This window comes from Lissotriton helveticus, chromosome 1_2 (assembly GCF_964261635.1).
Source record: "Lissotriton helveticus chromosome 1_2, aLisHel1.1, whole genome shotgun sequence".
NCBI lineage: Eukaryota > Metazoa > Chordata > Amphibia > Caudata > Salamandridae > Lissotriton > Lissotriton helveticus.
Genome location: NC_136058.1, coordinates 313,210,338 through 313,234,095, shown reverse-complemented (window position 1 = coordinate 313,234,095; position 23,758 = coordinate 313,210,338). Strand labels below are relative to the sequence as shown.

The 23,758-nt window shown below is 47.7% G+C and overlaps 3 non-coding genes across 3 annotated transcripts; 1 reads left to right on the top strand and 2 right to left on the bottom strand.

Moving 5' to 3' along the window:
• The first annotated feature begins 18,753 nt into the window (after window positions 1–18,753).
• Window positions 18,754–18,825, top strand: TRNAQ-CUG (transfer RNA glutamine (anticodon CUG)). Its single transcript has one exon. It is a non-coding gene; the product is annotated as a tRNA-Gln (tRNA).
• Window positions 18,826–19,105: 280 nt separating this feature from the next.
• On the bottom strand, window positions 19,106–19,178 carry TRNAT-UGU (transfer RNA threonine (anticodon UGU)). The gene has a single exon. It is a non-coding gene; the product is annotated as a tRNA-Thr (tRNA).
• Window positions 19,179–20,059: 881 nt separating this feature from the next.
• On the bottom strand, window positions 20,060–20,148 carry TRNAR-UCU (transfer RNA arginine (anticodon UCU)). Its single transcript is given in 2 exon segments — window positions 20,060–20,095; window positions 20,112–20,148. It is a non-coding gene; the product is annotated as a tRNA-Arg (tRNA).
• Between the last annotated feature and the right edge of the window lie 3,610 nt (window positions 20,149–23,758).

Here is a 23,758-nt window from a genome sequence, read left to right as displayed (position 1 = left end):
GCCTTTGTGGGTTTACTCTTTGCTTAACACAGCAGACACCGCTCACGAAGCCCATGCTTGTGCAACCTCTCGCATTCTACAACCTGCCTCTTCTCTTTCCAAACAATTTCGAAAAGTGTGTTTACCACATTTACAACAGCGTGAGGGGGAAGAATGATGTTTAGGAAATAAATAACAAGCATTGGCATAGGCAATAGGTCTCGCTTTTGGGACCTTCAAAGTATTTAGTTATGCTGCGCAATATCCTTGGTGCAACAACAACTGTTGCATGGCTAAACACTTATAAGATCCCAAGGGCGAGACCTATTGGCTATGCCAATGCTTGTTATCAGATAACATTTGACTGGTAAGGTGAAAGGTTAGTCTCATCACGCTGCAAGGGTTTAAGCCTCAGACCCAATGTGGCTTTAGGCAGACAGAGCTCTTAGTATTTCGTTTAATGTTCACTCTCTTTGGGGACGAAATAACAGCGTGCACAAGCAACCAATGAAATAAAGGGCGTTTGCTTCCAGAACTAATTCACTAAAACACCCTATTTTCCTGCTAGAATAAAAGCCGCTGCTGGTCAGGAGGGCTGTAACAGAGATAGTCACCAGAGCTTTTCTGTTTTGACACAATTATCAACGCCGAGGCTGTGTTTCCAAAAGTGTTACAAATGGCCAGGTGGTGTTGCCATTCTCCTGTGATTTGTAGTGCCTGGCTGCCTCGGGGGTAGGATGTCTGATGTCGATAGGATTCGGAGCTGCGCACTACGTCACTCCGTACCATATGGCGAGGCGGTGGCACCTGGATCGCCTCGTCTCTCTGCTGGACGCTGAGCTGGTAGAAACAAGTCCCCTCATCGCAGCTCTGTGCAGACAGTGATTGCAGTGAGCATTCGGAGTGTATGAATAGGAAGTGGTGCACATAAATGAATTGTTGCACATATGTGAAGCATCCAGTCTGGAGCTGGGAGCGTGTCACGTGCTTGCATTCGATGAGTTACCGCGTTATTGCAGTTGTTATGGGACAACTTCATGAGGCTCAGTGTGAAATTAATGCATAATGTGTGCTCGGGGAGAAAAACAATTTATATAAATTGATCCTTATTGATTTTAGTTGAATGAATCTGGATGGCCGTGGAAAGCTTCACCCAATAAGCAACATGGGACCAATAGCTCAGTGCACCATCCATAAGGCGGTGTGGGGAAACGATTACTCACATCGAAGTTTGGTTATCCAGGCACGCTCCTAAATTAAAAGGTAGAAACAATTAACAGGTAGGTGTGTTTGTCCATATTTTATTCAAAGACTGGCTAAAAATGCATTTTCTACTTTTCGTGATGTTACCGGGATTACTAAAGCGCCAGCTGTAATTAGCAACACGAGGGAAGGGGAAGGAATGTTGGTTGGAATTAAAGCTGGACGGGGTGGGCTGGGAAAGCAAGCAGAAACAGCTGGGATGAGGCATGGGGAAACCAACATAAACACCAGAGCAGCAACGGCAGGGGTGAATTAGGGATTGCAGAGATATGTTAAAGGTAAATAACATGAACATGATGCGAGTGTCTGAGAACCGGAAATGCACGCTCCGTGGCTGGGGGAGGGGGGCTGAAGCGAAGAGAGGCACCGGTCCCGAGGGGCTATTAGGAGTCTGCTAATAACAAAAGAGGTGACTAAGCACCAGCGGGACCTGTTGAGGCGGGTGCCCACGAGTTTAGCAATTACAAAGTGCAAGCTGTACATTTGTGCCATGTTGAGCGGAGAGATCTCCAGGAGTTAGGTTGGAGGTTAAACAGAGAAGCAAATGCTGCGAGGAGTGTGTTGTTATTTTATGCTAATAATAATTTTTTGTAAAAGAAGTCACAAATGCTGGATTACCGATGAATGACCTGCAAAACCAAATGCCGTCACTTGCTTACTGAAAGACGGCATATGGTTGTCATTTTAGATTAACAACACGGGCACAGAGCGGCCGCAGCGCCCTCCAGCTGCACTTCAATTGAAGTTTAAACAAGAGCGGCCGGGAAACTGAAAGTACGGCCGGCCAGCCATGATTAATTAGGGGAGGAGAAGCCGCACAGCGCACGCTGGGAGAAGCCCTTTGATGTGCTGTGCGGCCGTGAAAAAATGCAACTAGGAGGGAGGGAGGGAGGCCGATGCGCGTGCTTGTTTAATCACGTGATCTTAAAGAAAACCTCACCAAGAAGCCCTTGGTTTGACGAGGATTTCGAGCACTTGAATTCTCGCTCCGCTCAATGCGCGCATTGATACGTCGCGAGACCTAAATACCGTGATCTGAAAGTGTCTTTACTTGGGTGTTCACTTGCAACAATGGCGCCCCCTGTGGTGTCTGTCACAGTCACAGCCCCTGCGGCCGGCTTTGAAACTCCGTCTCGTAATGTAAGCACTTTGGGGCAGATTTATGTCGGACTTGCGCCACGTTTACGCCGCCGTTGCGTCACGCAACAGCGGCGTAAACGTGGCGCATCCCTGCGACCCATTTACAACGTGACGCATCTAGGCAGATGCGTCACGTTGTAAAGCCCTGGGACAGGTGCGCCTCGCAAAAGTGCCTGCATGACATCTACAAGATGTCACGCAGGCACTTTTAGGCCAATGCTGCGTCAAAACCCTGCGCCTGCTTGAAGCAGGGTTAAGGCTTGACGCAGCATTGGACAGATAGGGCCCCCCAGAGCATTGCTGGGGCTGCGTCACGCTTGCGACGCAACTCCCGCAATGCGCCGCCTTTATGGCACAGATGCATCACACATCTGTGTCGTTTTTGCCCCATGGTGCGCCGCATTGTAAATGCGGCGTACCATGGGTGGCGGAGCTGCGGCGCACAATAACTGGCGGATCACTGGGATGCGCCAGTTATTGTAAATCTGCCCCTAAGGGTCCTGGCCTGGGCTCAGGGGCGTCAGTAAGATGGGGGAGGGGTCAAACTTCAGATTTTCCAACAATCACGCTCATATCATGTGCATATTTTAAATAAATAACCAACAACCCCCCAGGATATAGCGGCATGCATTAGCTTTTGTAAAAATGCAGCGATTTCTACAAAAGTACCGATTTCGCGGGCACTTTTGTAAAAATCGTGGCATTTTTACAAAAGTGCCGGTGTCGCGGCAAATCGCGAAATCGCGAAATCCTGGAGGGTCTGCTTAATGCCACTGATTGTCGCTGATTGCTGCTCAAATGGCGCTAATTACCGTCGGACGGCATGCGGCATGCAACGGCAGTGGAAGCGGCTGGTAATAGGTGGTAGTAGCCTCATTTGCCCCTACCTACATGTGCAGTCAATAAACCGATGTAGGACGCCCCGGGGTCTGGGTCTGCCCATTCACCAACTCACCTGCTCTACTCCATGCCCGGTACTGGGACCAGGCCGATGCCCAGGTTAATGCTTATGCTGATGCCGGGTTGGGACGGGTGGCTCAGGCAGTGAGGGCAGGTAGTTTTTGGGGGGCGGCTCTGGTGCCTGCGGCTGCCTCCTTCCTTGCCGAGTGTAGGAAAGTGCTTGTTTGCCATAGTTAGCCCCCAGTTTTTGCTTGATGCCTGATGTGATTTCGAACTGTAAGTGCTCTCGGTCCCTTCGGTCATTAAAATCTGTAACCTCTTTTCCTCTTCTCCAGCGTGCCGGATAGTTATTTTCATGAGTTTTATTTATGTATCGTTTGAATTTCAGTGAAATGCTTGGTTGTTAACAACAGTTACAAGTACATATTTGTTTATATTTTTAGATGCCCCTGATGAAGGGAATTCATTCCCGAAATGCATTGGGTTTGTTACAACAAAATAAATCACTACATGGAACCCACTTTATGCTTCTGAGCATATTTGAGCATTAACGTTGAACATAGATTAAATAAAAATTAATTGAACAAAAGAAAGAATGATAAAATTAATGAAAAAATGGAAAATGAAGTTTAAAACAGATTAATTTAAATCATTTGATTCAGGTAGTGACGAGGCTGTGCAGCTTGGTGGAACCTGGGATGGTTCCTTCGTTGTTTAGTAATGTTGCAGCGCAAGGAGACGAAGCGGGAAGCAAGCTTTGCACGCCGACAACGATTGAAAGGAGGAATGTGGTTTACAAATGATTCACTTTATGGATTACTAAGAGTACATCTCACCCCAATTAAACCTTGTGATATCTGAGCCATTCTTGGATATTGTAAGTGCACAGGAAAGGCATAGTGGGTACATGGGCTGGATACTTGCCATTCCGAGTTTCCTAGCTCCATGATGGCTTCACTGCACCCTAGGATGTTTGATACGAAACATCTTGTCTTAATAAATCCTCACTGATGCCAATGCTGGATTTAGTAATAAATGCACACAGGAGACCCTTTAGAGGGCCCCCTGAAAACCTCCCAAGCACTGGTGTGGTATCTGACTAGTCATAGTCAGCCTACCACCTCCAGACATGCTTCTGACCTCATGAGGTGAGAGCCCCCACTCTCAGAGGCCAGAAACAAAGCCTGCTCTGGGCATAGGTGCTTCACACCTCCGCCAGGCCGGAATGGTCTTCGAGAGCTTGAAGCTTCAAAGGCGATGCGGTCTTTGAAGTACAGCCCAGGCTTCCCCAGATAGTGGGGGCTGCCAACTCCACTGTCCTGCTCCACATTTGGCAGGTGAGAAAATTAGCTAGAGAAGGAGGAGTGTCCCTGTTCATGAAGCACCACCCCTAAAGGGTGGCAGGCGATGTGGACTCCCCTCTCTTTAAAGTCCACTATCTTGAGATTGTGGGAAAACAACCTTTCAGGGCTAGGGTAGTGCCACGTCCCACAGGTGGTGGTCACTTAGAGGGTGTAGACACCCTAAATATAGGTTGCTCATTGGCTTCTACCTGTCTCCCTCTTTAATGCCCCAAGATTTAGTATTTAGGTTTCATCCCTGGATCTTGATTGACAAGAAGAAGACACACACACAGAAGAGCTGCTGCCCGAGAACTGAAGCCCTGCGGCTGAACAAATTGGTGCATAACCCAGCCTGCTACCTCAAGGACTCAACGATTGTGGATGTGCAGTCTCATCCTGAACCTGTAAAGAATCTAAGAACCCCAGAGCGCCTCCAGCTTTCGAGAAATTTCCAAGAACCTCCCTTGGAGTGAAAGTATCATTCCCCTGCATACTGCAGGCACCAAACCTGCTAAGTCAGTTTTGTCAACGTGTTACTCCCCAGCGACTCCGATGCAGCACGCAAACTAGAGAAGGTACACCGGCTCCAGAGGGACAGATCTTTTTCCTCATCAAGTTTGGAGACACCAGGACCTACCAGAGCAGCACTGTATCAATAGCTGGAGTACCGGACCCCCTTCAGCAAAAAGCGAGACGAAGAGTCAGTTCCGTACTCCAACTACCTCAGAAACAAACACCCATCTAGGAATGTGGAGACCCCTGAGATCCACATTGTGAGAGGCCAAGCTCTCCAAAATCGCCTCTCCAAGTTGCCTGCTCCTAACCGCAGGAACCTCTTGGAGCCCGATTGACCTATCTGCTCTACACCCTGCCTGACCAGCACCCGTAACGACAATCCAGCTGCATTCCCATGTTCCTGAGATCCTTGCGACCTCCTCCCTCGAGTGAGACCCCAGGACTTACCTTTAAGTCCTGCTGTGTGGTGCCATTTTAAGTGGCCCCCTTCGTCGTAGCGCCCCAGCTACCGCACCCTCATCACCCTGCTCCTGACCAAATGTGGGTCGCTCCCGATTGTCTGCTACTGGAACATTGGACCAGGCCCTGCTATCGACCTAAACTGAGAAGGTGAACTTCGTGAAAGCATTGCCTGATTTTATTTGCATTTTTATGCTTTTCTCAATTGACTTCAATGCTGCATAATTGCGCACAAAAGTGATATATTTTGCGAACTCTGAAAAATCGTTACTTTGAAAGTACTTATTGTAAATCCAAGTTCTAGGTCTTAAGAATTACATAAAATGTATACTATTTTTAGGGCTCGGACTCCTCCCCCTGGGGGAGGAGTTTCGAGATCCTAATGTTATAAGAAAAAAAAGAAGAAGAAGAAGAAGGGCCTTGGTGAGAGGAATTCCACACATTCCTTTGCGTTTTCTGGCATGTGGTCAGTGATTCGTCTTCCCTGTGCTGTGTATGTAGTAGCCTTGAAGTGATAGGCTGTAAGTAATGTACGCGTGCCCGATGTGGCATTTTGTGTGCGAGAACGAGCATGGCAGAGTGATTAATCTTAATTACGAGCTGTCAGAGTGCCCGTGTAATGCAAGCCAGATGATGCGAACGCGTTCACAGCGGTGAGCGCGTTCAATGTTAAATGACGAGAGGCAGCAGGCGAGGCTCACAGAAGATGACTCATACATGCTCGTCCACACTGTAGTTCTTGTTTTACAATACGATCGCTTTCGCGATCGGTTGAAGTGCCACTTGTTTTTTAATAGAACGAACCTTTCCGAAGAAGGGACAGACCGCAATAGTGCATTACGAGGGTGAGTGATGATTACGAAGAGAATTTGGATTTGTGGGAGTCACTTGGAATAATGCAACATCGTGTTTGTCACTAAAAAAAAACACTTGCACGTCTTAGCACTGCACTCTTAAGCCTTCATTGGTACGTTTAGTATATCAAGTGACACCGGTTAAAATGTCCAGTGGAGGTACCCTTTGTAGACTCGCATCTGTTTGTCATAGCGCGATTATCCCAAGAATGGAGCGATGCGGGGAAGTTAGCGAGTGAAGGTGGTTACCTCCTTCTTACAGTGTAATTCATACTGCGCAGCACTTCGGATATAGCCTCAGCCAAGACCCAACAAATCAGGCATATAAATATTGATGGGTCCTCAGTGATCCGGGGGGTGGCTCAGGACCGATGTATGCCCCATATAGGTAGGAGGCTGGGCGCAGAGATAGGCAGTCAAACGTTTTCCTCTCCAGCTTGATCTAGCATCCGCAGCAATCTTACCCAGCTACAGATAGATGTCAGCGCGGCCGGTGGTGGCCTAACATCCAGACTCTCTCCCAACAGCGCCGCCGAGCCAGACGCTACATGCCCCTTGTGGTGTCAGTCGTGTGGAGAGGGCAATTATGTGTAGAGGGCTGTTATGTGCTGTGTGCTGTTGAGTGCTGTGTGCTGTTGAGTGCTGTGTGCTGTTGAGTGCAGAGTGCTGTGTGCTGTTGAGTGCAGAGTGCTGTTGAGTGCTGTTGAGTGCAGAGTGCTGTGTGCTGTTGAGTGCTGTGTGCTGTTGAGTGCTGTGTGCTGTTGAGTGCTGTGTGCTGTTGAGGGCAGAGTGCTGTTGAGGGCAGAGTGCTGTTGAGGGCATAGGGCAGTTGAGTGCTGTTGAGTGCTGAGTGCAGTTGAGTGCAGAGTGATGTGTGCTGTTGATAGTGTGTGCTGTGTGCTGGTGAGTGCTGTGTGATGTTGAGGGCAGACTGCTGTTGGGGGCAGAGTGCTGTTGGGGGCAGAGTGATGTTGGGGGCAGAGTGCTGTTGGGGGCAGAGTGCTGTTGGGGGCAGAGTGCTGTTGGGGGCAGAGTGCTGTTGGGGGCAGAGTGTTGTTGGGGGCAGAGTGCAGTTGGGGGCAGAGTGCTGTTGAGTGCAGAGTGCTGTTGAGTGCTGTGTGCTGTTGAGTGCTGTGTGCTGTTGAGTGCTGTGTGCTGTTGAGTGCTGTGTGCTGTTGAGTGCTGTTATGTGCTGGGTGCTGATGAGTGCTGTGTGCTGTTGAGGGCAGAGTGCTGTGTGCTGTTGAGTGCTGTGTGCTGTTGAGTGCTGTGTGCTGTTGAGTGCTGTGTGCTGTTGAGTGCTGTGTGCTGTTGAGTGCTGTGTGCTGTTGAGTGCTGTTATGTGCTGGGTGCTGATGAGTGCTGTGTGCTGTTGAGGGCAGAGTGCTGTTGAGGGCAGAGTGCTGTTGAGGGCAGAGTGCTGTTGAGGGCAGAGTGCTGTTGAGGGCAGAGTGCTGTTGAGGGCAGAGTGCTGTTGGGGGCAGATTGCTGTTGGGGGCAGAGTGCTGTTGGGGGCAGAGTGCTGTTGGGGGCAGAGTGCTGTTGGGGGCAGAGTGCTGTTGGGGGCAGAGTGCTGTTAGGGGCAGAGTGCTGTTGAGTGCAGAGTGCTGTTGAGGGCAAAGTGCTGTTGAGGCCAGAGTGCTGTTGAGGCCAGAGTGCTGTTGAGGCCAGAGTGCTGTTGAGGCCAGAGTGCTGTTGAGTGCTGTGTGCTGTTGAGTGCTGTGTGCTGTTGAGTGCTGTGTGCTGTTGAGTGCTGTGTGCTGTTGAGTGCTGTTATGTGCTGGGTGCTGATGAGTGCTGTGTGCTGTTGAGGGCAGAGTGCTGTTGAGGGCAGAGTGCTGTTGAGGGCAGAGTGATGTTGGGGGCAGAGTGCTGTTGGGGGCAGAGTGCTGTTGGGGGCAGAGTGCTGTTGAGGGCAGAGTGCTGTTGAGGGCAGAGTGCTGTTGAGGCCAGAGTGCTGTTGAGGCCAGAGTGCTGTTGAGGCCAGAGTGCTGTTGAGGCCAGAGTGCTGTTGAGGCCAGAGTGCTGTTGAGTGCAGAGTGCTGTTGAGTGCAGAGTGCTGTTGAGTGCTGTTGAGTGCAGAGTGCTGTGTGCTGTTGAGTGCAGAGTGCTGTTGAGTGCTGTTGAGTGCAGAGTGCTGTGTGCTGTTGAGTGCTGTGTGCTGTTGAGTGCTGTGTGCTGTTGAGTGCTGTGTGCTGTTGAGGGCAGAGTGCTGTTGAGGGCAGAGTGCTGTTGAGGGCATAGGGCAGTTGAGTGCTGTTGAGTGCTGAGTGCAGTTGAGTGCAGAGTGATGTGTGCTGTTGATAGTGTGTGCTGTGTGCTGGTGAGTGCTGTGTGATGTTGAGGGCAGACTGCTGTTGGGGGCAGAGTGCTGTTGGGGGCAGAGTGCTGTTGGGGGCAGAGTGCTGTTGGGGGCAGAGTGCTGTTGGGGGCAGAGTGCTGTTGGGGGCAGAGTGTTGTTGGGGGCAGAGTGCAGTTGGGGGCAGAGTGCTGTTGAGTGCAGAGTGCAGAGTGTTGTTGAATGCAGAGTGCTGTTGAGTGCAGTGTGCTGTTGAGTGCTGTTGAGTGCAGAGTGCTGTTGAGTGCAGAGTGCTGTTGAGTGCAGAGTGCTGTTGAGTGCAGAGTGCTGTTGAGTGCAGAGTGCTGTTGAGTGCAGAATGCTGTTGAGTGCAGAGTGCTGTTGAGTGCAGAGTGCAGAATGCTGCTGAGTGCAGAGTGCAGAATCCTGTTGAGTGCAGAGTGCTGTTGAGTGCAGAGTGCAGAATGCTGCTGAGTGCAGAGTGCAGAATCCTGTTGAGTGCAGAGTGCAGTTGAGTGCAGAGTGCTGTTAAGTGCTGTTGAGGGCAGAGTGCTGTTAAGTGCTGTTGAGGGCAGAGTGCTGTTGAGGGCTGTTGAGGGCAGAGGGCTGTTGAGGGCAGAGTGCTGTTGAGTGCAGTGCTGTGTGTTGTTGAGTGCTGTGTGCTGTTGAGGGCAGAGTGATGTGTGCTGTTGAGGGCAGAGTGCTGTGTGCTGTTGAGGGCAGAGTGCTGTGTGCTGTTGAGGGCAGAGTGCTGTGTACTGTTGAGGGCAGAGTGGTGTTGAGTGCTGTTGATTGCAGAGTGCTGTTGAGGGCAGAGTGCTGTTGAGGGCAGAGTGCTGTTGAGTGCTGTGTGCTGCTGAGTGTGTGACTATGTGACAGTGTGTGACTATGCAGGGTGACATTGGGAGTGTGCGGGTGAGCAGTGTGTGAATGTTACGGGGCAGTGTGTGAGTGTGCAGAAAACACCACACACACATACACCACACACACATAACGCACACACAAACCACACACCTCAGTCTCTCAACACCACACACTTGTCACCACTCAACACAACACACTCACCACCACACTCACTCCCCAGGCTCACCCCCACAGACTCACCAGCACACACTCACCAGCACACAGAAAACAACACACACAACAACACACCCCCAGCCGTCAATGAATGCTTTCACCATGCACAAACACCAACAGCCATCATCCATCTGTGCACGCTTTTACCAAGCACACACCCACCAGCCGTCAGTGCACCCTTCCACCAGGCACACACATCTCCAGCCGGCAGTGCACTTTTCCACCAAGCAATCGCAGTATGGTACACTTTACTTTTAAACATATTCATATAAAGCACAGCATGCCACCATTGGTAAAATTACAATTCAACCAACATACTTCCACTACACACCACATGCACACACTCCATAACACATGGCAAAAAGACATTGGCATTTACAATGCCATTAGCTCAAACTCAAATAAATCCGAGCCCGATTGCATTTCTAATGCTTGTTATAAATTGGTCTCTGATTTATTCTTGAGTGTGTGTGTGTTATTTATTGCCTCAGTGAGTACAACAAATGCTTAGCACTACCCTCTGATAAGCCTAACTGCTCGCCCACACTACCACAAATAGAGAGGTAGTATTATCTACTCTGCCCCTGTAAACCATTAAAGGACTCACTGGACTTTCTGCACAATGTACTTTGTTTTAGTACACTATATAGGGAGCTAGCTTCATACACCGCATCTGCGCCTTCTACTGCTTGTTCCTCCTCTCGTGAGTGTGTGCGTCAAAAACCACACACCAGAGAAACATATGGCCATATTATCAAGAAACAGTGTTAACATTATCGCCGCTTTAGCGGCAGAAAACTGCCACTAAAGCGGCGATAATGGGCTTGATAATACGCCCTTGTGAATTTCCATAGAAGCCCATGTTTTGGTGTGAACAAGGGCTTCTATGGGAATTCTCTGCGACATATTATCAAGCCCATTATCGCCGCTTTAGCGGCAGTTTTCTGCCGCTAAAGTGGCGATAATGTTAACACCATGCTTGATAATATGCCCCATAATTTGCAAAAGAAAGAGTGACGGTGCCTGAAGCTCTACTCAGATGCCCGAGTCTGCTGCAATTAAACGATGGTGTGCCAAGTATGGTAGTCTTAAATCCACCCAATACCTCTTGAATCCACTATCAGACACTCCATGGTACTTTCTCTAACTCTTGCAGGTTCCAGCAGTCTCTCTTTGTAATGATTTTCCCATCTTTCTTTGTTTTTTAGATTTGTATGTTTTTGCCTCTCTTGCATTCAGTAATTATCTGATATGAGAAAATAAGTGCTGAGCCATAAAAATAAGTGCCCCCCCTCTCCCCTCATAAACCACTGGCTCAAATTAAGCACTGGGCCACAAATAAAAAGGCCGAATTCTGGATAAACACTGTTGAGCACTCACGTCAGAGGATCATACGTGTTGATGTTGTGATGTTTCTTCAATAAACAGCCACGCTGAAGGAAAATCATGGTAAGTTTATTGGCAGAACACAACCTGGCATCAGACCATTTGCAGCCAGGAAACACGATTGAAGATACCGGAACAACAATAGGTAATCGTCGCCAAATATGTTGTGATGTTTCTCCAATAACAGCCACGCAGAAGGAAGATCATGGTAAGTTTATTGGCAGAACACAACCTGGCATCCGACCACCTCGACAGTCCAGTGCAACTGTCGACTGTCGAGTGCCGTCAGCCTAACATTCTTTTTAGAAGTATGTTCCAATGTAGAATATAACACGGCCTCACGAGACATACACTCGAGACACTGAGCACACACCAGGCACACCTCATAACAGTTAACCATGCATTGGTATTACTGTCACTACAGATGACTATGTTGTCAACCTGGACAACTATACTGAGATGCCTCTGGAGGATTCTGAACAAGAGTAACAGTTACGGTTGCCTCCTGGCCAGTTTTGTATTGGAACAACCAGTATTTTAATGTCCATGATGATTCGAAAATATGAAAAATCAATTAAAGCCAGTATTATTCTCCCCTTATCGGTACAAACTTTATACAGTAACTGTTAGAATTTTTTTTTTAAATGTGTTCTACAGCTGTCCTAATGATCTTTGACTGATAATTATAGTAAACAAAGACAAGATGGTTTGTTAAAAAAAATACATATGACTTCATATAAAGTTCTCCTCAATAATCCTTTCCGGGTCTTTGCAGAACCTTAAAATGTGAAGAGATGGCTGGTATTTTTTTCTGGAAAGGGTGACAACCCTAGCTACATGAACCTGGTACTAGACCCAGTCATCCAGGAGCAGCAGAATAAGTGTCTTCCGAGTGGATGCAGAATCGGGGCTCTCCATGCTACTTGTGCTCTAAAACCTAAACCAGCTCAGTCTATGTGACGAAGAGATTTTCTACAACTAACCATCAACAGGAATATGTAAGTCTTTGGTCAATGTTACCATACATGCCAATAAAGCTGATTCAGGTGGGAGACTCCTGATATTTGAAGCCAAAAATTGCTTTATTTTGGCTGTCTCCCGTCTGAAATTGCCTCTACTTTAATAGAAAGCAATGGGGAAAATACATTCTCCAGATTCTTTTTTTAGAATCTCCCACTTTCCTCCTCTAAAATGTTAGCATGGATGGTTTTACTCCACAGAACTTTCCTGTTAAAGTATTGAGGGATGCTGTGTGACTGGTCACTACCTCTGTGCCAACATACTGTTGGTCCATGGTTTGTCATTTCAAATAAAGATGGTCAGATTGACTGTGCGAGGGCAGTTTGACGAAAATGATAGCATGTTTTGTCTGTGCATGTGTATGTTGTGTGTAGGGTTGCCAACCCACCAGTTTTATACTGGCACCCCAGGAATTTTAGTGTGTCCCAGCCGGTGCAAAAATAAGCAAAATCACCGAAAGCTGGTATTTTTTAAGGGTGGGTGAAGAATTACCTGCTCTGCACAGAGTTCCTCAAAACTCCATGAGGTGACGCAGAGCGGAGTTTTTTCTCTTGCGCAGTTGGCGAGTGCACGTGAAAAAAATCACGGACCAGACCTCCAGACGAGATTTCTCAATGCGGGCACTTCGCGGCAGGTCGCAACTGCTCGCATCTGCTCGCGTTGAGAAACCTGCTCTTTCCCCTTGAGTAGAATGTCTACTCAAGTGTCAGAAAGCAGCAGTGACATCCGGCACGACGCGGAGTGTTGTTTGCGCTGATTATACAGTGTTCTGCAAACTCCCCATGCTTAAAATCAGGACGACTTAATAGACTCCGCTGCTAGCGGAAATTCGTGAGGTGGACTTTTTGCAGCACTTCGCAGGGTTCGCTGAGTAGAGCTCCGAGAACTCCGCCCAGGCCTAATTTTAGCTCTCATATATGGACATATTTCAAACAGCAAATTAAAAATGGAAAACACTTTTAAATGTGTTGCAGAGCTGTAGATCTATGACTAATAATGAAGTGAAGAAAGGCAGAAAAGTCATGTAACAAATGAATTCATACATTTTTGTTTAAAGTCCTATTTAGGGACTTAAATCACAACACATGGCCGGCATTCTTCTCTTGGAACGGCGGCAACCTTGGTGGTGTGTGACTGCTGTGCCATTTTGTACCGAGTGTAAACATGCCAAAAGACCCGATTTAGGAGGGAGGCTCACGGTTTTTGAAACAAAATGACTTTATTTTAGCTATCTCCTGCCTAAAATTGTCTCTGCTTCAAGTCAATGAGGAAAATGCAGACCCACGATTTTTAGGTCGAGCGTAGAGCAACGCATGCGCTGCGTGCTCGACTTTTAGTAAGGGGGTTTTCAAAGTGATACCCACAAACTTTTGTTGGCCTCAGGCTTGCGTGCACGCTCGCGTGATTGCGCGCAGCCGCCATCTGCCTTTCTTATCTCTTCCTCCGCTGGTCATGACTTCAACTTTCGCGGCTGTGCGCGCAGCCGCCATTTGTCTTGTTGCCTCTATGTAATGTGCAGCCACCACTTGTCTTGTTACCTCTATGTAATGAATCTCTCGAATTAGCTGGTCACGTAAGCAAATCTGCAATGACGAGTACTGGCTGTCAGTTACAACCAATGAAAATAAGCCTTCTTATTGAGCAAATGTTCCTTTGTGATACCTCGGATTCACCTAGCTGCGGGACAGTGGCCAGTCATCTTATCATTGGTCCGTTTAAGAGACCCTAATATTGTGGTGCCGACGCTAATCAAGCTCAGGCAATGCAATTCGATTGGTTGAGCACAAAGCAAAGGTTGAACAATATATTGCCTGATTTTTTTTTTTTTTGCACTCTAGTCACGCGAGGTGCTGTCTCGGTACAAATGTACTTTTCTATTTTCTCCTTCTGCTGCTAACTTACAGCACAAATGAAGCTCCCAATTCAGCCCTTCTCTACTATGCTGTGCGTGCTCTCCCGACAGCCTGCAGGCGTGTGTGGACAGATGGCGATATTTACTTTCCTGTCATTTTTGGTGACTCCAGATAGAAAGAGAACAGATAAGATTGTTTGCTTTTAGTGAGCCTCCCTCACTGGCCCTTAAAACAAGTGAAATTCTCACTTGAATCATTTCACCCTGCAGTTGTGTTTTCAGTGTGCTTCAAGATCCAAACCACAAAGCAAAGGCATTTCCCAATACCCATGAATTATTATAATGTGCTTTTACATTCCTGACCCGTACACGACAATATATGAATTACCGTGGAATTATATATATTTCCTTGTATTGTAATTGCATGTATACAGCGTTATATCACTTACCAACTTCTTTACTAAATCGTTTTCTATTTAACACTTGACAGTGTCCCTTCCGCTGCCACCCAGTTAGTCATCACTTTTTACACAAATAATTTACTCCATTCTGTTTATTAAATGTTTGCCTCTAGCTTGTCTTCGGTGCAGGGGTTATCTTAACTTTGTGTACCAAGACACATATTTTTTTCATTACTCTTTTTCCAACCGTACGTTCTTTTGAGAATGCATGTTTTATGCATTTTCTTGTCCTCCGCAAATAGAAGTACATAAAGGTATCTCTTTGAGGTTTTGCTATAACTTATAATTCCTTTGGTTCTTTGTGAAACTTGAGTGAATGCCGGTAGGCCCTTTTCTTGGAAACAGAGGCACTGATCGCTCCATTAGCACACAGTATCCAACAGCAGAGTACTTACTCTACCCAAAAGATATAACAAGCATTGGCATAGCCCTGTGGTTCCCAAACTTTTTTGACCTGTGGCTCCCTTGACCTAATTGGCAGTTGGCCTTGGCTCCCCACCATGTTTTTACCGGTGGGCGGGTGGAATGCAAGCCCGACCTCAGGAGACTTCCTGTTGTCTTCCTTAAATTAATTGGGTTGCAATGAAGGTATTATAATCATATTTGTAACAAAATAAAAAGATAACAGTTGTTTAATAAAAACTCGTTAAGTGTGAAACGATACAAGATTAATAGCCAAATATGCTTCCATGCAACAAATGCCATTTTGATCTTCTGCCCAACCTCCATTTTACACCTGTATCACCAGCATTATTATTCATAACAGCGCGGGATTGGCTTATATTCGTGTCATTGTATGTCTCACAGGAGTAGAGTGAGCAGGAATTATTATCTCTTCTTGTAAAAACTGTAAGACACTCTCCTTACTTGAGTAACCTATTTTAAAGAAATAACACTGTGGCTTGCGGATATTGAGCTGCTCCCTATGTGTGGTGCTGTAGAAAGTATCAAATATTTTAACTCCAGATGCAACCAGTCATATGCATGGGACATCTTTGGGGCTGAAAAATTGAGGCATTGATGCACTTTTCTTTAAAGACACAAGTGTCATGGATGGTTGGGAAATAATTTAGAAAGGCTGCTTACTGTGCCAGGAGGAATAAATGCGGCTTTGGAAGGCTGACTTGTCCGTATTCTCCTCCGCAGTACCATTTTGCAGGCTCAGAAATGTATAAATCAGAACGCGGGTATAAATGATAAAACAGTGCTGGATTCCTGGGTTGTCCATACTGTGAGTCTGTTGCACAGCAGCAGGGCCGGCTTTAGCACTGGTGACGCCCAGTGCGATAATGTTTTTGGGCACCACCCCCCTCCCAATGGCCACCTCCGCCACGGATTCCCTCCCTACTACCCTTTAACTGTCTCCATAACCACTTTCTCTCAGATGCATTTAATACATTTTATAGCATCACTCATAAAAGTGAAGGCAGGGCTGGCTCTAGGGCGGTGCGACTGGTGCCACTGCACCGGGTTCTGACTTCGCACAGGGGCGTAAAAACACCTGCTGCCCTGTTCCTGGCCTCTAGCAGTGTTCAGGCACTTCCTTTTGTTAGTTGCAGTTTACAGTGAGCTAATATCTGTCATCAAAGAACTGCTGGCAGACTTCAAGCTATAGATTAGAACGTATGGGTTTTTCCACCAGACTTTAATTATTCTAATGTTGCGAAAATGGTTCACTTGTGTACAAATCTGTTCTTGTCATTAAAGAGAGCCCCAATCCATTGTGTTACATTTTAAATTCAGAGTTTGTGCTTCTCCAGACCAAGTACTCTTCAACTATACTGCCTACCAATATGGATTACATGTGAATTCACCCCTTGTTATCCTTTGTCTTATGTAACATGTCCTATACACTGATTTGCACATTTATGATTGATAGTCTCACAAGAGTCCAGCAGTTAAACGTACTTTGCTGCACTCCCACAAAGCACTGAGAGCTTCTCGATGGCTAAGTCTAGCCGTATCTCACTGTTGCTAACAGACCGACAATATCTATGTATTGGCGTGTGTCCATATGGGTCAAAAACTGGAAAGGAGACATTCAAAGGTAATGCTGGTCCAGTTGAAGTATTTGAATCTCATGGAGGGCGGTTCTTTCTCCTGCCACACATTTCAAAGGCGGAAGCCACCTTTAATTGAAGTGTGTGAAAGATATACTCCCGATAGCACTGCACATTTAAATAAGACAGTTTTTTTGCTTTGCTATATATACATGTCATAGTCTCAAGTTACCGTTACAATAGGTGCAAGGCTTTACATTTCTTATATAGGAGCAGCAGGAGTTCTAGAGTTCCTTTGCAATCCGGCTGCCATCCACCCCAGTAGTTTAGTATTTCAGACACACAACGGTGCCCATAGAGAAAGTGATTAAGTGATAATCACACGTGAAACGGTGACCAATCGCGCTCTCTAAAAAGAATGTTTTTCATTGAAAGAGGTTGCCCAGTCAGTGTTGGCCAATCGCCGAAGAACACCGGGAGTGTGGAAAGTGAACGCTGGAATCAGGTATTCCCCATGCACGAATATGCTTCCCATTTCTTATTTGAGTGACTAGTTGTTGGAACTAAATAAAGTCACTTACCCAGGATCACACAATGCAGCCAGATGGGGACCCCTAATCTCTGCAGTTAAACGCAACTCCTTTAAAGTGACATTCGTTTCTCCCCCATGGCCTCTCTGTACGTAGCCTGTGGACAGAGGGCGATTCAGCACTGCCTGAGAAGTGATGGGAGAAAGAGCTTCCTCTAAGGAGCATGGGGCCTTTATTTGCGTCTCTCGGTGACAGGCAGGCATCAAAGTTCGAGCTCTAGTGCAAAGGCAGGCGTTAGTCTCGACCAATCACGAGCACACTAGGGGACACAACCCCCGCCTCCCCTCAGCATCTCTAGGAGGGTTATCTGGAAATCCGCCTGCAGGAGATGAAACACTTGGCCCATCAAAGGAATTATTGTATTAAAGACCCTTTTGGCTCAGCTATATGAAAGAGGCCTTCTCACGGAAATGCCCCGAAGCCCGGGCTTTCATAGAATTCCCACCAAAAATCTTATTTCATGGGTTTAAATCCGACTCTTTAAGGTAAACTTCACTTTTCCACATTGTCGTCGTGGCGCCCTGGCTCCTCATTACGGTGCACCGGGGTGCCGCGGCGCACAGTTTGGGAACCACGGGCATAGCCAATAGATCCCGCCTTTGGGGCCTTATAAGTATTTAGTTATACAGCACAATATCCTTCATGCAACAACATCAATTGTTGCATGGCTAAACACTTATAAGGTCCCAAAGGCGAGACCTATTGGCTATGCCAATGCTTTTTTTTTTTTTTAAGCAAAATGCTTTCCTTTTCTAAAATTTGGCATTCATGGGAGTGGATCACATCTCAATTTGGTAGTGGTGATTTTGCATAGCGAGGCTAGCTTGTAGGGCCGAAGGTACGCGTACTAACCATTTTGATGAGTAAGGGACTATTTGACCATTTGTCAATGTGTTTTCTAGTTGGTGATTTACTTACAGCCGTCGTCATCCGGAGTCACATCAGCAGCCACAATCTAGCAGTGCCAGAGGAAATGGCTTCTCACATGCTTCTGTTTCGAATTGTCATATTTAATATTATCATATTTAATATTGAGCGCTAGCCAACACTTTGTCCCAATACGTTGACAACGTTTTTGGTTTTAAAGAGCTGTGCATGACAGAGCTATGGTTTTACATGTGTTACTGTGAAATTGTTTTATTTCAATTTTACAGGTGTTGGTATAGCAAGGGGCGTAGCTATCTAAAAACTGGTGAGTTAAATGTATTTTTGATTTTCTGTTCTGTTGCCTCTGTCCGTAACACTGCTCCCCTGCATTTAAACAAACATGGCGGCCTCCGGCCTCTTTGTTTCAGGCCTGCAGGAGCGCAGCACATATCTTTGTGGAAGTCTTTGTGATTTTGTGTGCTCTTCCGAGCCCAGCATTAAAGATGGACGCCGTTGATTCAAGAACAAAGGATAATGATCTTAGAAATGCGTTAATACTACACACAAAAAAGAGCGAGACAACAGGCACGGAATAGCGTTTGATGTCTGCCTGCTACAAATTCAAGGAAAGGAAGAGCAGAAAGGCTGTTTAAAATGAGCTCTACCAAAATATAGAAAACATATCTTTGGAGAATTCTCGTCGCCACATTACATATTAAGGCTATTGGAAACAGATAACGTTCAGGTGGTTCCATGGTGTAATGGTTAGCACTCTGGACTCTGAATCCAGCGATCCGAGTTCAAATCTCGGTGGGACCTATACATTTTTTTACACATCCCGCATTTTTTATGTTTTGAGTGACATAGAAGTCAGTGTGAGCCGGAAACAATGTTTACTTTTTATTCTGTTTTTTTAACCTTTTCCCTGATTTTTCATTATCGCCTCCATCGGTCTCTTTAATTTTAAACCATACTTGTCGCATTACACAGTAAAAAAGTAATACAAAAACATGAAACACACAATAACGAATTTATTTTCTTAAGTGACGTAATTTATTTAAATTCAAAAAATATTATTAATTCTTTCAAAAGATGGTTAAGGCCCCAGCGAGATTTGAACTCGCGACCCCTGGTTTACAAGACCAGTGCTCTAACCCCTGAGCTATGGAGCCATCTGCCGGTAGGTACATTCAGGAAATAGATCCTATGATCGGTCATATGCCGTGTGGTATACAGAGGTAAGTTCAGCATTGCAGGAGCAGTATGAATATCTGAGAAAGAAGCAAAACACTTCGTGTCACATGAACACTACCCAACACCCGGACAGGCTCCTCACACAACAAAACTACCACCAGCGGAGCAGCAGCCTCTTCAGATGGTGCAGCAGAGACACTTACAAACAATCAACACCCTGGAAACAGCACAGGAGCCTCACGGACAGCACAGCAGCGCCAAGAAACTGTGCAGCTGCTCCCTTACTCGCTCGATAACTTGGCAGAGGGAGTTTCTATAACAGAAATATTAATTTCGCTCCAGCCATGCAACAGGAGTCTGGGCGCGAGAGCCTACCTTCTTGCCTTCACCTCATTGCATAGCGCCTACTATCCAAGAGGATGGTTGTGCTAAGTTACTTGTCAGCTCCACTGCTTGGGGAGATACAGGCAATGCTTTCTGTTGAAACTCTCTAAATGAACATCTGCCTTGACAAACTGCTGTGAATGACTCCAACATTTTCAGAATAATCTACCGGCAAAAAAATGCATGTATTAAACATAAATAGTAAAAGTAAAATCATACAAACACTATTTATTAGTTATGTATCTACTCTACCTTTTCTGGAGGTATGTCTTTAATTAGTCATTTACAAGAGCATTTATAAGCAGCCTCGAAGATCTGGCAAGCAGTGTTGAGATGACTTCTGTAGGCTAACAAGAAATGTGTTTTGTTAAAAATATGCAAAGATCATACGAGGTGCATCTGAAACTCGGGTAGGTTTCGTTGTAAAATAAATTAAAAATAAAAGAGTTGAACAGATTTTAAAATGGTAAAAAGACGACTCTGGTGGGACTCGAACCCACAACCTTTGAATGCCTCCTCAGCCAGTCTAGAAGTCCAATGCGCTATCCATTGCGCCACAGAGCCGCACATGTTGCATGCTCGCCGGTTCCCGCTCAAATGCGTGTGTGGTGCTGCTGGGGAGTGCGTGCACTGTGTGCAGTGCTGCCCCCGGGGCCCCTGGGGCAGTCACTGGAGGCAGCGGCGGGCAGAGCCCCGGGCCCCCCACCCTCGCCTCGCGCCGCTACAGGCTCCCATTGCACTCGGACCGGGGGGCCTGCGGGGTGATGATGTAGGGTGCAGGGCGGACAGCAGCCGGCAGGGGGCGGGAGGGCAGGCGCGGCACAGAGGGGAGCCGGGCAGAGGCGGGGGCGAGCGGGAGGAGGAGACAAAGACTCAGACGGGAGGAGAGAGTATTATACTTCTACTTGTATGCTGTACTCCTTTGTAACATGCACACGTCACTGTCCTTCGTGCACTGTATCGTTGGCAACCTCTTGTATTTTATTTTGTTTGCTTTTGATACATCCTCAAGGGCCACCATGCCTCATTTAACGTAACGTTTGTTCTTGTGTTCTGAGTATCTGTCATTGCATTTTTTTCTATTTGTATTTCTACCCTGTGTGACTTTACAACTTGTACATTTGCAATTTGTTTACCTGTTTGTATCTTTTATGTAAATCATGTATTCCAAAGTCCTTATGTATCGCAACTGGTTCATTTGTAAAGCGCTCTGACACCTTCGGGTAATGTTCACGCTATAGAAAATCGCATTAAATCTATACTACTATAATAAAGTAAGAACTTTCAGGCTTTGAGGCGGGTAAACTCGGGAACCACAGCGCCAATCTACACACCCGATACACCGTTGAAATGGTCAGGGTGTGTAGATGGTTATAGGCTATATAAATGACAAATTAAAACGTTATTTACAATATTTATATTTTTTTAAAAAGTAGTCCCCCCCCAAAGTAGCGCCAGCCGCGACGTGCGTGCTCACGTCAGCACGGGGAGGAGAGGCGTCCAAGGAGCGGCGGACATGGCGCGGGAGAGGAGCGGTGACGTGAGGCCAGCGGCGGTAGGAGCAGCGGAGAGACGGACAAGGCGCGGGGGAGGAGCGGCGGCGGACAGGCGGTGAGGAGCAGAGCGGCGGAGCGGAGAAATGAGGCCCGGCAGCTGAGGCGCGAGGAGCGGTGAAATGAGGACCTGCGGCTCAGGTTAGGCTCCGGGGACAATGTCGGGGCAGGCGGGTGTCGGGCCAGGCAGGGGACGGGAAATTGGAGCGGTGAAATCAGGACCTGCGGCTCAGGTAATGCCCTGGGGACAATGTCGGGGCAGGCGGGTGTCAGGCCAGGCAGGGGACGGGAAATTAAGAACTTTCAGGCATTGAGGCGGGTAAACTCGGGAACCACAGCGCCAATCTACACACCTGATACACCGTTGAAATCATCAGGGTGTGTAGATGGATATAGGCTATATAAATGACAAAATAAAACGTTATTTACAATATTTATATATTTTTTAAAAGTAGTCCCCCCCAAAGTAGCGCCGGCCACGACGTGCGTGCTCACGTCAGCACGGGGAGGAGAGGCGTCCAAGGAGCGGCGGACATGGCGCGGGGGAGGAGCGGTGACATGAGGCCAGCGGCGGTAGGAGCAGCGGAGAGGCGGACATGGCACGGGGAGGAGCGGCGGCGGACAGGCAGTGAGGAGCAGAGCGGCAGAGCAGAGAAATGAGGACCGGCGGCTGAGGCGCGAGGAGCGGTGAAATGAGGAGCTGCGGCTCAGGTAAGGCTCCGGGGACAATGTCGGGGCAGGCGGGTGTCGGGCCAGGCAGGGGACGGGAAATTGGAGCGGTGAAATCAGGACCTGCGGCTCAGGTAATGCTCCGGGGACAATGTCGGGGCAGGCGGGTGTCAGGCCAGGCAGGGGACGGGAAATTACTAAAACAATTATCGGGGTCGGGGAAGGCGGGGGACGGGGCGGGTGGGGGCACCGGCTGCTGGCGGGGCGGGCGGGGGCACGGGCTGCTCGGCAATGTCGGGGCAGGCAGGGGCAGGGGAAGCCTAAATGCTCCCGGACAAGGTCGGGATGGGCTGCTAGTAAATAAATACAAATAAATACATTTATTGCAGTACTATACCTCTACTTGTACTTTGTACGCTTTTGTAACCTGCACACGTCACTTTTTTTCTCTTGTAACGTATCGTTTGCTACCTCTTGTATTTTGTTTTCTCTTGATACATGCACAATTGTCACTATTGCCTTTTGTAATGTAACGTTTGCTTTTGTAACATGCTGACTTGTAATGTTCTCATGTATCACTACTGTTCCTATTGTGAAGCGCTCTGACACCTTCGTATAAAGTCCACGCTATATAAAAACGCATTAAATAAAATGAAAAGAAATAAAATAGGGAAGAGGGGTGGCTGGGAGGGTCAAGAAGATGGAGGGGTGTATGAGAAGGGAGGTGGGTGGGGGAGAAGGCGCTAGTGGGGGTGTTAGAGATAAGGGAGGGGGCAAGTATCAAGAGTAAATGAAAGAAGAGTGGACACAGCAGGAGGGCAGAGGAAAGGACAGGTTTATTTATTTGATGCAATTTTATACTGCGCCAACTTTACCCATGGACGTCAGAGCGCTTTACAATAAAGGTGGCAATGGGTGTTCAAGAGGGCGGGGTACAGAAGTGCAAAGGAAGATTGGGGGCATTTAGAAATACAGAGGGGGGCAGCCTGAGGACCGAGGCACAGGAGCAAGAGGAGGTGAGGGGGCATGAGAAAGGACGCAAGAGGGGACAAGGGGGGGCGACTGTGGTGTGTGGCGGAGGGAAGTTGTGCCCTTTGTACATGGGAGGGCAGATTAACAAGCCCCTTGCGCCTCTTTAACGCTGCCGTTGCGTCACTTTTGTGATGCAGCGGCGGCGCAAAGTCAGCGCCATGCTGCAGGGTATTTACAATGTGAGGCATCTGGGAGATGTGTCACGTTGTAAAGCCCTGCGCCACATATAGGCGTTCCTGCACAATGGGGGACGTTCCGGCGCAGGAACGCCTCCTAAAAGTGGCTGAGTGAAATCTACAAGATTTCACTCAGTCACTTTTCCGGCCATGCTGTGTCAAAACCCTGCGCCTGCATGAAGCAGGCGTAAGGACTAACGCAGCATTTTGAGGATAGGGCAACCCCGAGCCTTGCTGGAGCTACGTAGCAATGCGCCGCCTTTCCAACGGGGGATGCGACATGCATCTGCCCATCCGTGCGCCACGGTGCGCCGCATTGTAAATGAGGCGCATCAGTGGTGGCACACTCTTGGGAAGATGCATCGCAACTCTTCTGGCGCATCCCTGCTGGTTAGCAGAGATGTGTCAGAAGTAGCAAATCTGCCCCGGGGTGTGGGTGTGTTAGGGGATGCATACAATGAGGCAGATGACGAGGCAAGGATGGGGGGGGTGTAGGAAGGGTGGAATAGAAATTAGACAAGGGTTAATGCAGACCAATCCAGGTGAAAGTGATGCAGACTTCAGTAGAATGCTGCAGGCATGCCCAGGGAAGAAAGGGGAAAGGGCATTCCCAGATGGAGAGAGTATAGAAATTAAATGAGGTGAGCAGGGGACATGTCCAGGCATGGAATGAGTACACATTACACGAGATAAGTAAGGAAGGGGCATGCCCAGACAGAGTGTGTAGACAGGAAAAGAGATGAA